We start from the raw sequence: 14,848 nt of genomic DNA on the forward strand, positions 1-14,848 counted from the left end.
ACCCACCCAGTAATTATCATTAATAGCTCAATTTTTGTTTGTTTAGGCATCTTCTGTGCTTTAAAAACCTATATAAACATATGTAGTTTATTGTGGTTTTGATGGAATTATGCCATACACATTGTTCTACAACCTGGTGTTTTCATTTAATATATTTTGGGCATCTTTTCAAGATGTTAGCTTAGCTCTACCTCATTCTTTAGTCTCTTTTTTCCTGAATAAATAAGTACGTAGAGTCTTCCGGTTTTGGCTTGCTGTTTTGGGAGCAGGTGGGCCTGAATTTGAATCCCAGTTCAGTGATTTACTTGCTGTGTGGCCTTGGCAGGGAGCAAAGAAACACTTCACTCAGGTTGAATGGGGTGGGGTAAAATCAAGGAAGGCTTTTTAGAAGAGGTGGCCTCTCAATGGACTCCTGAAGGGTAAGCAGGAGTTAGGCAGGTGATGGTGGGGATTGGGAGAGAGGATATACCAGAGAAAGGAAATCAGCAAAGAAAAGGCTCAAGATGGGGCACAGCCCTGGGAAAGAACTCAGATGGCTTTGGGGCTGAGGAGAAAGCAGGCATGGGGAGGGTGAGAGATGAAGCGTCTGTTCACTGAGCCACCACAGACTTCACCCTGGGGGAATAGGAAGCCCTGGGTGGTGCTGGAGCTGGAGGGTGACATGGCCAGATCAGTGTTAGAAGGTGGCTCTGGGGTAGAGGCAGTGGGTGTAGACTAGAGTGGGAAGGGTGGGGAGGAGAGAGGCAAAGGGCTGCTGCTATTGGTACACATGGTAAGGAAAGGATGCAGCTGCAACTGAGGTGGTAGACATGGGGATAAAGAGGCCACTGGACTTGCTAGGATTCCTCCCAAGGGATGCCTCCCAGGGATGCAGGGGCGCTCCCTTCCCGCTCACACAGGCAGGGCAGGAGGGCGGGCAGAGATTAAACCACTAATGATGGTCGAATGCCCACTGCATGCCAGACTGTTCTAGGCACGAACAGTGCACAACAGACAAACAGCTCCCTGTGGAGCTGAATTCTAGCAGCAGGGGGCAAACATAACAAATTCGTAAATCCTAGAGCAGTTATGTAAAAGACTCATTTGTTATGCTGCTCAAATCCTAACAGCTACTTTGTGAGTAGCTCAGATACGCAGCCTTGGACGCAAGCAGAGAGAGGTAAGGGACAGAGCTCTCACAAACAAGGACATATTGGTGCTGAAACCAGAACCCGGGTCTGTGTGCTTTCAAAGCCACATATGGGGTATGTCTTATACATCCAAGGACAGACCACACTGGTGTTTCTGGGAATGTGGGCGCTCTGGAGAGGAGGGGCTGATTCTGCCCATAGGGTCCTTTCTGTCCCAGCTGCCGAGCCTCACTGACCCTAGGGCCAGCTCTTTTCTCATTCAGTGGAAGGTTTTATAAGTGGAGGAATCATTGCATTACATTTTTAACACAAATTTTAAATGTTTTGAACATTTTTTATTGTGGTAAAATTTACCATTTTGACCATTCTTAAGTGTACTTTTCTGTGGTATTATAAGTGACTTTTTATATTTCAGCCAATCGAGGTCATCTCAGAGGCATCTGCTTCTGATCTTTTATTATGACCATTCTGGGTTATTACAGCTATGACTTTAGTTTCTTCTTTTGTTGCAAAAACAGAAACAACTCACATTTTACATTTGTGGTTGTCGTATGCGTGACGATTTCTATAATTAATTGTGAGTGTGTTAGAAACAGTCTCTCAACCTAAGTGAGGTTCCAAACTAAAGAGACTCTTTTGCTTTTTGTTTCTAAAGATATTTTAAAATTCTCAAAATAACCACCACATGTTGACAATAAAAACAAGATAACAGCCTCAGCTCCCTAAACAAAAATACATTTAAAAGTCAATGAAGACTGCTATTGTCCTTTAGGGGTAAAAAAGTAAATAAATATTTACCTCAGTAGAGCTAAACTTTTCTCTTTGGGGATCATTTCCAAATTCCTCTTTGTTTATAAATCAATATCAAGTTCTTTCTCCTGCTTGAGTCCATAAGGTCTTTCTTCAACCTCTGTCTTCACCCTTTATTTATTCATTCACCACATTTGTTAAACATTGAGCTGTTGCTGGAGCTACAGCTTTGAGCATGTCAGGTACAGCCCACATCTTTGTTACTCAGACTGTAAGGACTTTGTGACCTTGGGCGGGTCAACTCACCTCTCTCACCCAGTGTCCTCTTCAGTAGCAGGCATGGTTGCAAGTCCCAAATTCCCAAGCCCCACTCAAGCTTGACTTCCTCTGGGAAAACTTCCCTGGCAAATAGTGACTGTTCAGCATATCCTAGGACACCGTGCACCTGTGCCTCTCCCACACTGATTTCCGTTTGCTTCTGCATCTTGTCCTGCCAGTCGATGGCATCTTACTTGTATGCACACTAACCCAGAGGTATCAAGTTTATCCAGTCATTCAACAAATGTGTAGAAAGCTTCTATTGTGTGCCAGGTATTGGGTTGGCTGCTGGTGGTAGAGTGGTGCGGTCATCAGGCTAGCCCTGCCCTTGGTAGCTCACAGGAGGGCAATTGACCAATGGCCACAGGTGATAGGAAAATAGACACTGACCTCCGGCAGGGCATCGGGGGTGGTTTTCCTGCAGCAGTGACATCTAAGCTCATGGCTTGAGGATGAGTAGGATTTATCTGGGCGGGTCTGTAGGAAGAGAGAGGCAATGGGGGCGGGGAGTTCCAGCAGAGGTAAGAGTATGGGGGAAGGCCCTGGCATTTGTTCAGAGGCAGAAAAACTCAGGTGTCAGGAGCCGGGGGAGGGGGACGGCGAGAGGGAGAGGGGGACAGGGAGAGGGAGAGGGAGAGACCACTAGCAAGGCAGGCAGCAGAGAGGGCCACACCTATGCTGTAAATGAGCACAGGGAAGGATGGGCAAGGTGAGGGGTTCCCAGGACCTGTGGCTGCTTGAGGGACAAGGGCATCCCCTACTGTTTCCATCACAGACACTGGCCTAGAGATGACAGATTTTCTGATTTTCAAGAGACATTACAAATCCAGATTTGTCATATTTCATAATTTGTAAATATTGGAAACTGACCTTTAAAAAACAAAAAACCTCCCACTTGTGGGCTGGGTCCAGCCTTAGGGCCACCTTTCACACACCTTGATGGGGAGTGTGTACCTGTGAAGGCTTATTTGTACCCCAAAGAAATGGGACATCATTGAGGACGTGATGAGTGCTTCAAGAAGGCTTTTGGGCTGCAGCATGGAGAAAGGATTGGATCCTAGCCAGGACTGAAGGGGTTGACTGGTCCAGTTATGTGTTGGGTCAGAGTAATAGCAGTGTGGATGGAGAGAGGCAGATGAGGTTGAGTGAGGTTAGTGGTGATGGGATGTGGTGTCCCAGAGAGGAGTAGTCAAAAATAACTCCCAGGCGTCTGGCACATCAGCCAGATAGAATGGTGGTACCAGATGCTAAGACAGGGAGCTGTGAAAGAGGAGGAGTAGCTTTGCAGGGGAAAATGTGACAAGTTCACTGACGTGAACTGTGCATGTCACAGAGCAACTGGAAGGAAGAGCTGATTCGAAGACCTGGGTACCTAGATTCTGAGGCTGGGGCACTCTCTCCCAGGGACAACAGGGCTCATGAACATGATGCCAGCCGAGGGCCACAGCTGCCCGTGACCACCTTCTGGCCTTGAGCTAGCCAAAAGGTGTACCATTGGTCCCTATAGGCTGTCTCTTCCCATCAGATGGGAGTTTCCAGGCAAGTCTTGGCCCTGCCCAGGAAGATGGGTGAGGAACCCTGTAAATATCCTTTTGTTTTCAAATTTATGCTCTGGGAATATGGATCTAGGGCTTCTGGTCCAGGAAAAAACATCAAATGGGAAATTTTTATTCATGTCTCTGAGGATTTGCAGTGTTCCAGCCAAGTGAAATTCACAGTTATTTCGCTAAGCATCAGAATTTCATTTTCACTATTTTAATCGTATTTCCCATTTACCTTCAAAAGACTGAGACAACCAAGCTTTGAAAAAAGAGAGAGAAAAACTGGGCTTCAATGCAGGCAATTGCTTTGAAACACAGAGGGTGAAGGAGGTTACCAAGAAGGTAGCTATTTATTTATTTTATGACTTCAACTTTTATTTTAAATTAAGAGAGTACATGTGCACACTTGTTTCCTGGGTATATTGAGAGATACTCAAGTTTGGGGTATAATTTATTCCATCACACAAGTACTGAACATACTACCCGATAGTTTTTCAACTTTTCTCCCCTCTATCCCTCCCCTCCATCTATCCCACTGTCTCCAGTGTCTAGTGTTGCCATCTTTATGTCCATGAGTACCCATTGTCTAATTCCCACTTATAAGTGAGAACATGCAGTGTTTGGTTTTCTGTTCCTGTGTTATTTCACTTAGGATAATGGCCTCCAGCTCCATCCATGTTGCTGCAAACAACATGATTTTGCTTCTTCTCATGGCTGCATAGTATTCTATGGTGTATGTGTATCACATTTTCTTTATCCAGTCCACCATTGATGGGCACTTAAGTTGATTTCATGTCTTTGCTATTGTGAATAGTGGTGCCATGAACATATGAGTGCATCACTCTTTTTGGTAGAATAATTTATTTTCTTTTGGATATATACCCAATAATGGGATTGCTGGGTCAAATGGTAGGTCTGTTTTAAGTTCTTTGAGAAATTTCCATACTGCCTTCCATAGTGGCTGAACTAATTTACATTCCCACCAACAGTGCATAAGTGTTCCCTTTTCTCTGCAGCCTCATTAGCATCTGTTGTTTTCTGACTTTTTAATCACAGCCCTTCTGACTGGTGTGAGATGGTATCTCATTGTGGTTTGGATTAGCATCTCTCTGATGATTACTGATGTTGAGCATTTTTTAATATGTTTGTTGGCCACTTGTATGTCTTCTTTTGAGAAGTGTCTGTTCATGTCCTTTTCCCATTTTTTAATGAGTTTATTTGTTTTTTGCTTGTTCAATTGTTTAATTTCCTTGTAGATTATGGATTTTAGCCCTTTGTCAGATGATAGTTTACAATTATTTTGTCCCATTCCATAGGTTGTCTGTTTACTCCGTTCATAGTTTCTTGAATTGAAGAGCTCTACAGAAGCTCTTCAGTTTAATTAGATTCCACTTGTCAATTTTTGTTTTTGTTGCAATTTCTTTTGCAATTTTCTTTCCCAAGGCCAATGTCCAGAATGATATTTCCTAGGTTTTCTCGTAGGATTCTTATAGTCTGAGGTCTTTCATTTAAATCTTTAATCCATCTTGAGTTAATTTTTGTATATGGTAAAATGTAGGGGTCCAGTTACATTCTTCTGCATATGGCAAACCAACTATCCCAGCACCATTTATTGAATAGGAAGTCCTTTCTCCATTGCTTATTTCTGTCAACTTTGTCGAAAATCAGATGGCTGCAGGTGTACAGCTTTACTTCTGTGTTCTCCATTCTATTTCATTTGTCTATGTGTCTGTTTTTGTACCAGTACCATGCTGTTTTGGTTACTCTAGGTTTATAGTATGGCTTGAGGTCAGGTAATATGATGCCTCTGGCTTTTGTTCTTTTTTCTTAGGATGACTTGGGCTCTTTGGGCTCTTTTTTGGTTTTATATGAATTTTAGAATTTTTTTTTTCTAGTTTGGTGGAAAATGACATTGGTAGCTTGATAGAAATAGTGCTGAATCTGTAGATTGCTTTGGGAAGTATCGCTATTTTAATGATATTGATTCTTCTAATCCATGAACATGGAATGTTTTTCCATTTGTGTCATCTGTGATTTCTTTCAGTAATGTTTTGTAGTTCTCTTTATATAAATCTTTCACCTCGGTTAGATTATTTCATAGTTTGTTTTTTTTTTTGCAGCTATTATAAATGGGATTGCATTCTTGATTTGGCTCTCAGCTTGAACATTATTGGTCTGTAGAAATACTACTGATTTTTGTACATTGATTTTGTATCCTGAAACTTTCCTGAAATCCCCTGTCAGTTCCAGGAGACTTTTGGTGGAGTCTTTTCTAGCTATCAGTGAAGAGAGATAGTTTGACTTCTTTTCCTATTTGAATGCCTTTTATTTCTTTCTCTTGCCTGATTGTTCTGGCTAGAACTTTATTGCTATGCTGAATAGGAGTGGTGAGAGTGGGCACCTTGTCTTATTTCAGTTCTCAAGAGGAATGCTTTCAGCTTTTGCCTGTTCAGTATGATGTTGGCTGTGGGTTTGTCATAGTTGGCTCTCATTATTTTGAGGTATGATTGTTTAATGCTTAGTTTCTGGAGAGGTTTTATCATTAAGGCTTGTTGGATTTTATCAAAACATTTTTCTGCATCTATTGTAGTGAATCACCTATATTGATTTGCATATGTTAAACTAACCTTGCATCCCAGGAAGGAAGCCTACTTGATCATGGTGAATTAACTTTTGATTTACTACTGGATTCGGTTTGCTAGTAATTTGTTAAGGATTTTTTCATCTATGTTTATCAGGGATATTGGTCTGTAGTTTTCTGGTTTTTTTTTATTATTATACTTTAAGTTTTAGGGTACATATGCACCATGTGCAGGTTAGTTACATATCTATACATGCGCCATGTTTGTGTGTTGCACCCATTAACTCGTCATTTAACATTAGGTATATCTCCTAATGCTATCCCTCCCCCCTCCCCCCCACCCCACAGCAGGCCCCAGTGTGTGATGTTCCCCTTCCTGTGTCCATGTGTTCTCATTGTTCAGTTCCCACCTATGAGTGAGAACATGCGGTGTTTGGTTTTTTGTCCTTGTGATAGTTTGCTGAGAATGATGGTTTCCAGCTTCATCCATGTCCCTACAAAGGACATGAACTCTTCATTTTTTATGGCTGCATAGTATTCCATGGTGTATATGTGCCACATTTTCTTTTTATTGTGTCTTTGCCAGGTTTTGGTATTGGTGTTATGCTGATTTCATAGAACAAGTTAGAGAGGAGTCCCTCCTCAATTTTTTGGAATAGTTTCAGCAGGATTGAATCATGGGGGCGGATTTTTCCCATACTGTTCTCATGATAGTGAATAAGTCTTATGAGATCTGATGGTTTTACAAAGGAGAGTTCCCCTGCACATGCTCTCTCTTGCCTGCCACCATGTAAGACATGCCTTCATCTTCTGCCATGATTGTGAAGCCTCCCCAGCCACGGGGAACTGTGAGTCTATTAAACCTCTTTTTCTTTATAAATTACCCAGTCTCAGGTATGTCTTTATCAGCAGCATGAAAATGGACTAATACAAGAGGCATGCTAACAATGCCTCTAATCTGCCATCTTGGGGGAAAAAACCACATTGATCTTAAAGTTTTTTGAAACTTGTATTTAAGAGTACTTGTCAAAGTCTTTGTAATGAATCTAATTGCAGATACCTTTAGAGAAAAATTTAAAATAACTGTAAATGGCAAAAATTTAAAACAACCGGAGTTGAAAATAGGATGAAAGTTCCCCATAACCAGAAATTTACAAGGAAATTTAGTTATTTTGTGGCATACAATATAATAACCAAAATTATGACTGATAATGTAGAAGATTTTAAGAGTTTTGTTACCATTTTAGAACATTTATACCAATAACATATCCATAAATGTAACTGAAAGAAGATCTAGTATCACTTAGCATTTGATATTTCCCATATAATTTACCAAATAAGCCTAATTATTTAATATCTCTACAAGATGAGAGAGAAGTCCTTTGAGGCTTTCTAAGGGCCTGACTGGAAAATCTCAAAGTTAATTTTATGTCAAAAAGATTTAATTTAGCATTTTGATGCTGGGGAAGTCCATCAAAGATGCCAAAAGTTTTAAAATACCTGATCAAAACAGTATCACAGGGCACTGTGTGATAGTCATTTATTTAATTAGAGTGATAATTATAGATCTTAAAAGCAATACAGAAAGTTATATAGATATTTAAAAAACTTTAACCCTTAAAGTCTCCATTTTTTTAAAGTAATAAAAAAATTTAGTAAAGGCAACACAGGAAATTATCTTGATAAAATATAAAATATTTGTTTCTTAGCCCAGGTACTAAAAAGGCAAAGAAAAACCTCCTTCTGTGTGATTGGTTCGCCTCATGGTAAGCCTGTTTAGATAACCTGATGAAAAAGTACTTGTATTTATTCAGAATGTGTATCCAAGGCTATGACTGTACACTGTGGAACATAAACAAGAAAAGTATTACCTTGAGCAGGGGGATATATGGCTCTTAGTAAAAGCACGAGAAATTCCCTGGTTACATGGAACAATGTAGACACATGAAGAAAAGCTAAGTACAGAATCAAGTTATACTGGAAAAAAAGAAACATTGCTTTTCTAGGTCTTTGAGACAAACATTTTTAGTGTCAGGCCTCAATAGCTGTTAGAATGAGAGGAAAAAGTTATAGGAGCTAACAAGGAAGTTGAAGGAGAAAGTTAACATTCCAGCCAAGCAAAAAGATGTACATTCTCAAGGGAAGAAAGTGAAAGAACAGAAGGCAATGTAGTATGAACTGCACATGCTATGCTGTGAGACACATTAAAACAACTTCTGAGATAGGACTCTGAGAAGCTTCAAGAGGAAAACTCCACCTTGAGAAATGAAGATACCATTTTTAAGAAGAAGATAGCATTTTAAACTAAAAACTAGTTAAATTAAATGGAGACTATAAAACAAACAAAAAAATAAGCTACAGTTTAGAAAGTGGCTGAAAATTTTTAGAATTAAAAATCAAAACTTCTTGTAAATTTTACTAAAAGCAGATCATTAGTTCAAGAAAACTTTGTTGCTTTAACATAAGGGACCAAATTTTTAGTTTTGTATTGGTGTATTTTTAATATCAAAACTCAAACCTTAGAAAGGCTTATAAATAATTCCCTTTTAAATATAGTCAACTTGATCACATACAAAATTTCTTTTGCAAATTTATCCTTTTCAGACCTTTTACAGTTTACACACTTTCATGACTTTCATGACATGCTTATAACTTTTGTTTTGTTCTATACTTTCTTATTTTTAAATAACCAATGACTTTATTTTAGGAAAAAACATTTACCAGGCAAGAGTTTTTAATATAAAGTTATTTTCTTTTCTTAAATCTTTCTTACCAGAAATATATCTTTATTCCCATAACTTTCTTTATATCTCTTTCTATTTACTGGATTCTTTTTGTTTATATTTTCTTTCTAAATCCATATTTTGTCACAACTTTTAATAACCTTTTAATTTAAACAAAATTATTTTTAAATGAAGTACATATTTTGTCTCATAATTTTTTAATTAAAAATAGTTCTTACTTTTTTGGTACATTTTACATAAAGAATTATAAGTAGAAATCAGAATGTTTAACTCTTATTAATCTTAATTTTTAGTGAAAATCTAGAAAGAAATTTTAAACTATCACATACAAACATTTTATAGATGAAATCCTTTTTTAGTTTTATAAACATGTTTCGACATAACGTGATTTTAATGTGTATTAATAGGCCCAATTATATTTAGTCTTTTATAAAATTTAAGAAACACATAATTTGGTTCACTCCATTTATAACATTTTGTATTCTGATTATTTTGCAACTTGATGTTGTGAACAAGTCATTAAAATTATTTGCTGTGATAATTTTACTAATTTTATAATGATAGTAATGAATTTTAAAAAACAATCTCAATTGTATTCAAACTAATGTATTCATTTAATACAATTTCAATCAAAAGTTCAATGACATTTTTGTTTGTGATGGAAAATGAGGAAAGAGTTCTAAAGTTCCCACAAGAGAATAAGCAAGTGTATGTTTCTGACATAGTTTTGAAAATGGACACTTGTGAGTACATTAAACATGTAATAAAGTGACAACAATTAAAACAATGCAGCATGGGCACAAGAATGGAAAGATCAAAGGCACTAAGGGATGGCCAGAAGCAGAAAATTCATTTCTATGTATGATTTTAATGTGTGCAAAAGGAAACCTCAAAAATCAACAGAGGAAATGTTATTTGGTTTAATGAATAGCTTAGGAAAAAATGGGAAAAGGGTAGGAAAAAAGACCAAAGCGATGCTTACATTACACCATATTTTAATAATTGTACTAGTTTCTATTTATGAGTTATAATTTGTTTCATTTTTCTTTTTTTTTTTTTTTTTTTGAGACGGAGTCTCGCTCTGTCGCCCAGGCTAGAGTGCAGTGGCGCGATCTCGGCTCACTGCAAGCTCCGCCTCCCGGGTTCACGCCATTCTCCTGCCTCAGCCTCTCTGAGTAGCTGGGACTACAGGCGCCCGCCACCACGCCCGGCTAATTTTTTGTATTTTTTTTTTTTTAGTAGAGACGGGGTTTCACCGTGGTCTCGATCTCCTGACCTCGTGATCCGCCCGCCTCGGCCTCCCAAAGTGCTGGAATTACAAGCGTGAGCCACCGCGCCCGGCCCATTTTTCTTTTATTTACTGGACATTTGGATTGTTTCCAGTGTTTGTTTATTTAGCGACACAGTCTTACTCCATCACCAAGGCTGGAGTGCAGTGGCGTGACCTTGGCTTGCAACCTCCGCCTCCCAGGTTCTAGCAATTCTCCTGCCTCAGCCTCTCGAGTAGCTGGGACTACAGGCGTCCACCACCACACCTGGCTAATTTTTGTATTTTAGTTAGATGGAGTTTCACCATGTTGGCCAGGCTGGTCTCGAACTGCTGACCTCAGGTGATCCACCCGCCTCGGCCTCTCAAAGTGCTGGAATTACAGATGTGAGCCACTGTGCCCAGCCTCCGGTGTGTTTATTACTGAAAAAGTGTGATTTGTGTAAACTTGAGATGAATAATCTTCTACATTAATCATTATTCAAATCTGTAACTATTCATGTAGTTTAGTGTTTCAGAAATACAAATAACAGGTTAAAGAGTGTAAATTTATTTAAGGCTTTTGTACATACGAGCAATTTTTTTTCAGATAGTCTGCTTCAATTTCCATTCCCGCTGGCAGAGCACAAGGGCGTTGGTCTCACTCTGCCCATGTCATCCACAAGCATTTAAATGAGTCTTTGGTATTTGATAGGCAAAAATAATAGATGAGAATTTCTTATAAGTATATTTGTTTCCTGTTGATGCTGTAACAAATAACCACAGCAGAGACAGAAATGTAATTTCTCACATTTTGTTAGTTGATAATCAAAGTATTAAAAGACCTCACTAGTAAAACCATCTCGCCCTGGAGTCTTTTGGGGGAAAAAAATGCTTTGAATATCTTTTAATTACTTTCTTAAAAATCTATTTTTATTTTCTTTTGAGTTGATGTTATTTTCTGTCTTTTCAATAAAGTCACTTATTTCATCGAAACTTTCAAATTTGTTAGCATACAACTGTATAAATTTACACCATTTAAAAAATAACTGAAATGATTTTAAGAATCAAATGTAAAAATGGATACCATAAACAACACGCAAATGAATGCAGATTAATTATTTAGAACAATGTTTTCAACGGGGATTTTGGGATTTTGTAGATGGGATTTTGTTATTGTCATTCATTGCCAGTTTTGTTTTATTGCATAAAGAAAGGTCATCCATAAGTTTCTTCTTTGGGGAACATATGATAGTTTATTCTGTGGTCAGTTTGTGATCACCTTTTGTTAATATTCCATATTTGCTTAAGGATGGCAGCTCTTTCTTAGCACTTACCATTTTATAATGATAAAAAACAGACCCAAAATTACAAAATTATTTTTATTATATCATAATAATTATGGTTAATCCATAAAATACAGAAAAATTTCCCATGAGATTAAAAAAGGGTGATAATGTGTGATTCTATCAGAGAGAAATGAGCTTCAAAGGGAAAGGCCCAAAACAGCCTCTGCAGGGCTGTGTAGTGGGCACCTGGGCCCTCGTGCCCGACTGCCTGGATCTGCATCCCAGCTCCCCACACCTCTCACACACACACACTTGCTGGGGGACTTTGGGCAAGTTGCTAACCTCTCTGAGCCTAATTTGTTACCTATACAATAGCATTAATAATGGGACCTCTTTCGTGGGGATTTTGTAAGGCTTAAGAAAGAGGATACATGTTCAGCACTTGGAACAGTGCCTGGAACTGGTGCCAAATTCATGTCAGTCATCACGTCATTTATTTCATGTGGCAGTACTTAGAAAAGATGTTATGAAATTTCTATTTTACAGATGAAAAGCTCAGTCTCGGAGGGGGGTGATAATGACACCAAATGTCTGCAGCAGGGAGGCAGTGGGACTTGAGCTTCCTGGTTTTGCAGCCCATAATCTCTCTGTGGTAGGACCAACGTCCTGACTTGTTGATGGGGAGGCAAGAGGGCTGTCCCCAAAGCTTAGAGTCTGGTATAGGAATTTGAGCAAAACAGTCCTTTGCAGCCTCATATTTTTCTCATCCAGACCCTAAGTGTGTGAAAGCACTTGTTTTCTGTGAACTTTTTGACTTAGAACTCTCTGGACTTCATTCAAGTCCAGGAAGAGAAGAACTTTTGATTTTTATCAAGAATATTAGAAGAAATGTACTTATCTATTTTAAAGTGATTTTAAGCCCCAGCCACCCAGCAACATCGTCCTTATCCTCACTGACCCGTAAATCCTACCGTTTCTCTTTGAAAAGAAGATTCATTTCGGGGCACGACCCAGGCATTTTCTGTAGCCAGAGAAAATGTTCAGATGGGTTGAGGGCCGTTGCATAATGAATTTCCTTTGAAGGGAAATAGGAGAAAAGAAGATTAGAGGTTGTCACCTTTGCATTCTTCCTGCCACTTCAGAGTCCCTCACAGGTTAATGCCCGAGCTCCTTTAAATAACACCCACAGTACTCAAAACGTGTTCCCAGGACCAGCGGAATTGGCACCAGCTGGGAAGGCACTTGTTAGAAATGCACATTCTCATCCCTGCCCTGGCCAATCCCTGTTGAACCAAGATTATGAAACCTACACGAGATGTATAATTTCAAACTCCTTTGTATACCCAGGTGCATCCAAAATTGGCTTTAATAAACATTCAGCAACTCTTTTGTAAGAATTCTCGAATGTCTCCCCCTCGATATTCATTGTTGACTCCCTGATTTCCCTCTGCATGGTTTAGACCTCCCAGGATGGTGACGTGACAGGTCCGTATGACCTGGCTCCAGGCTCTTTTTCTCCACCCATCCACCCCTCCACCTCACAGAGCAGCTAAGCCCAACGGACAGCACATTGGAATTAACAAGCATGTTGCGTGTTTGTTAAATGAGACTTCTCAGCCCCATTCCAGACCGCAAGATCTGAATCTTGAAGCAGGTGTTTCCCCGAGAATCTTCATTGTTTATCAGACTCCCTGGGTGTGATTCTTGTACACACAAAAGGTAGAGGATCCCACTGTGGCTCCACATCCCATTCCAGGACCCCACAATGCGGGTCCCACCTCCCAGCCTCTGCCTTTGCTGTTTCTTCCTCCCGACCTCCTTTTTCTACATTCCCTGACTGTTGTCATCCTGCAAAACACAGCGAGCAGGGGCCTCTCGAGAGGCCCTCTCTCCTGCCAGCCACTAGAATCAGCTGTCCCCATCTCAGCCTCCCACAAACAGTACTCCTCTCTCACAGACTTGCTTTGTTCTACATAGCGGTCAGGTGGTCATCAACGTGTCCACCTTTCCCCGGGACCAAAGTCCAAGTTCTCATCTTTGTATCAACATAGAGCTGACCGTAGGGTCTGTAGTATTGAGCTACCCCCTCAATGTGGAGGGAAGGTACACATTTCCCTTGACTTTGAAATTATGTAGAAGACCCTGATTAGTGAATTTTTTAATGGTCCTGAAATGGTTTGGCTTTATCCCTACCCAAATCTCACCTTGCATTGTAATAATCCCCACGTGTCAAGGGCAGGGCCAGGTGGAGATAATTGAATCATGGCAGCGGTTTCCCCTACACTGTTCTCATGGTAGTGAATAAGCCTCATGAGATCTGATAGTTTTAGAAATGGGAGCTCCCCTGTACATGCTCTCTTGCCTGCCACCATTGCAACATGTGACTTTGCTCCTTCTTTGCCTTTGGCCATGATTGTGAGATCTCCCCAGCCATGTTAAATTGTGGAAGTCTGTTAAACCTCTTTCCTTTATAAATTACCCAGTCTCAGGTATGTCTTTATTAGCAGTGTGAGAACAAACCAATACAGCCTTCTTGCTTCTGAGAACCCAACAGACCTCCTGCTATGCCTACCTGTTATGATGCATATATGGTCAAGACACAGGCCACTGAGTATTCAGGGTTCTGAGACTTTGGATGTCACCTTTTCTGGCCTCAAGTTCATTAGCAGTAATATGAAGGGGTTTGTAAATGTAAGAGAAAAGTAGCTCCAAAGCTCCCATCTGCTGGAACTTCTGATGTGACAGCCAATGGTGATGGTGATGCGTGCACTTCAGCCCCTGGGTCAGCTCAGCTGGTGTCTCCATCTGCAAACAAGGAAGGCTGAAGGGAGACAAAGATAAACTTAATAGTTCTTGAAGTCATGTCATCTGGAATTCTAAAGAAAGTCTTTGAAGCTTGTCTCAACTTTGTTGTCCAGTCTTCAAAATAGCCTCAGGGGAAACCACTAGTTCAGCTGCCCTTTGAGTAGGTGCCCTGGAGTGGGAGCTTGGAGAGAGAATTTCCCGAGCCCCACAGAGGTGACCCTGGAGGTGGGTGGCACAGCTACAGAGGAGGACTGGGTCCATAGCCTTCTGGCTGCCAATCCCAGCCCTGTTGACTTCCCCACGCAGTGGCCATTCTCTCTTGCAAAGAGATCCTGAGCTTCGCTGTTTCTCAGCTGCAGGGCTGGGTGCTGTGAATGTGCTATGTCGTGTGTTCGCCACCATCTGGGGTGGGGCATGGCTACATTACATATGAGAAGACTGAGG

At 40.2% G+C, this 14,848-nt stretch overlaps 1 protein-coding gene across 1 annotated transcript in view; it reads left to right on the forward strand.

Annotated features, from left to right (window-relative positions):
* The window catches only part of SLC2A9 (solute carrier family 2 member 9), a 218,513-nt gene that overhangs the window by 36,002 nt on the left and 167,663 nt on the right, over positions 1-14,848 (forward strand). The gene's annotated exons all lie outside the window — the stretch shown is intronic.

The sequence above is a fragment of the Hylobates moloch genome, unplaced genomic scaffold, assembly GCF_009828535.3.
Source record: "Hylobates moloch isolate HMO894 unplaced genomic scaffold, HMol_V3 SCAFFOLD_17, whole genome shotgun sequence".
Lineage (NCBI taxonomy): Eukaryota > Metazoa > Chordata > Mammalia > Primates > Hylobatidae > Hylobates > Hylobates moloch.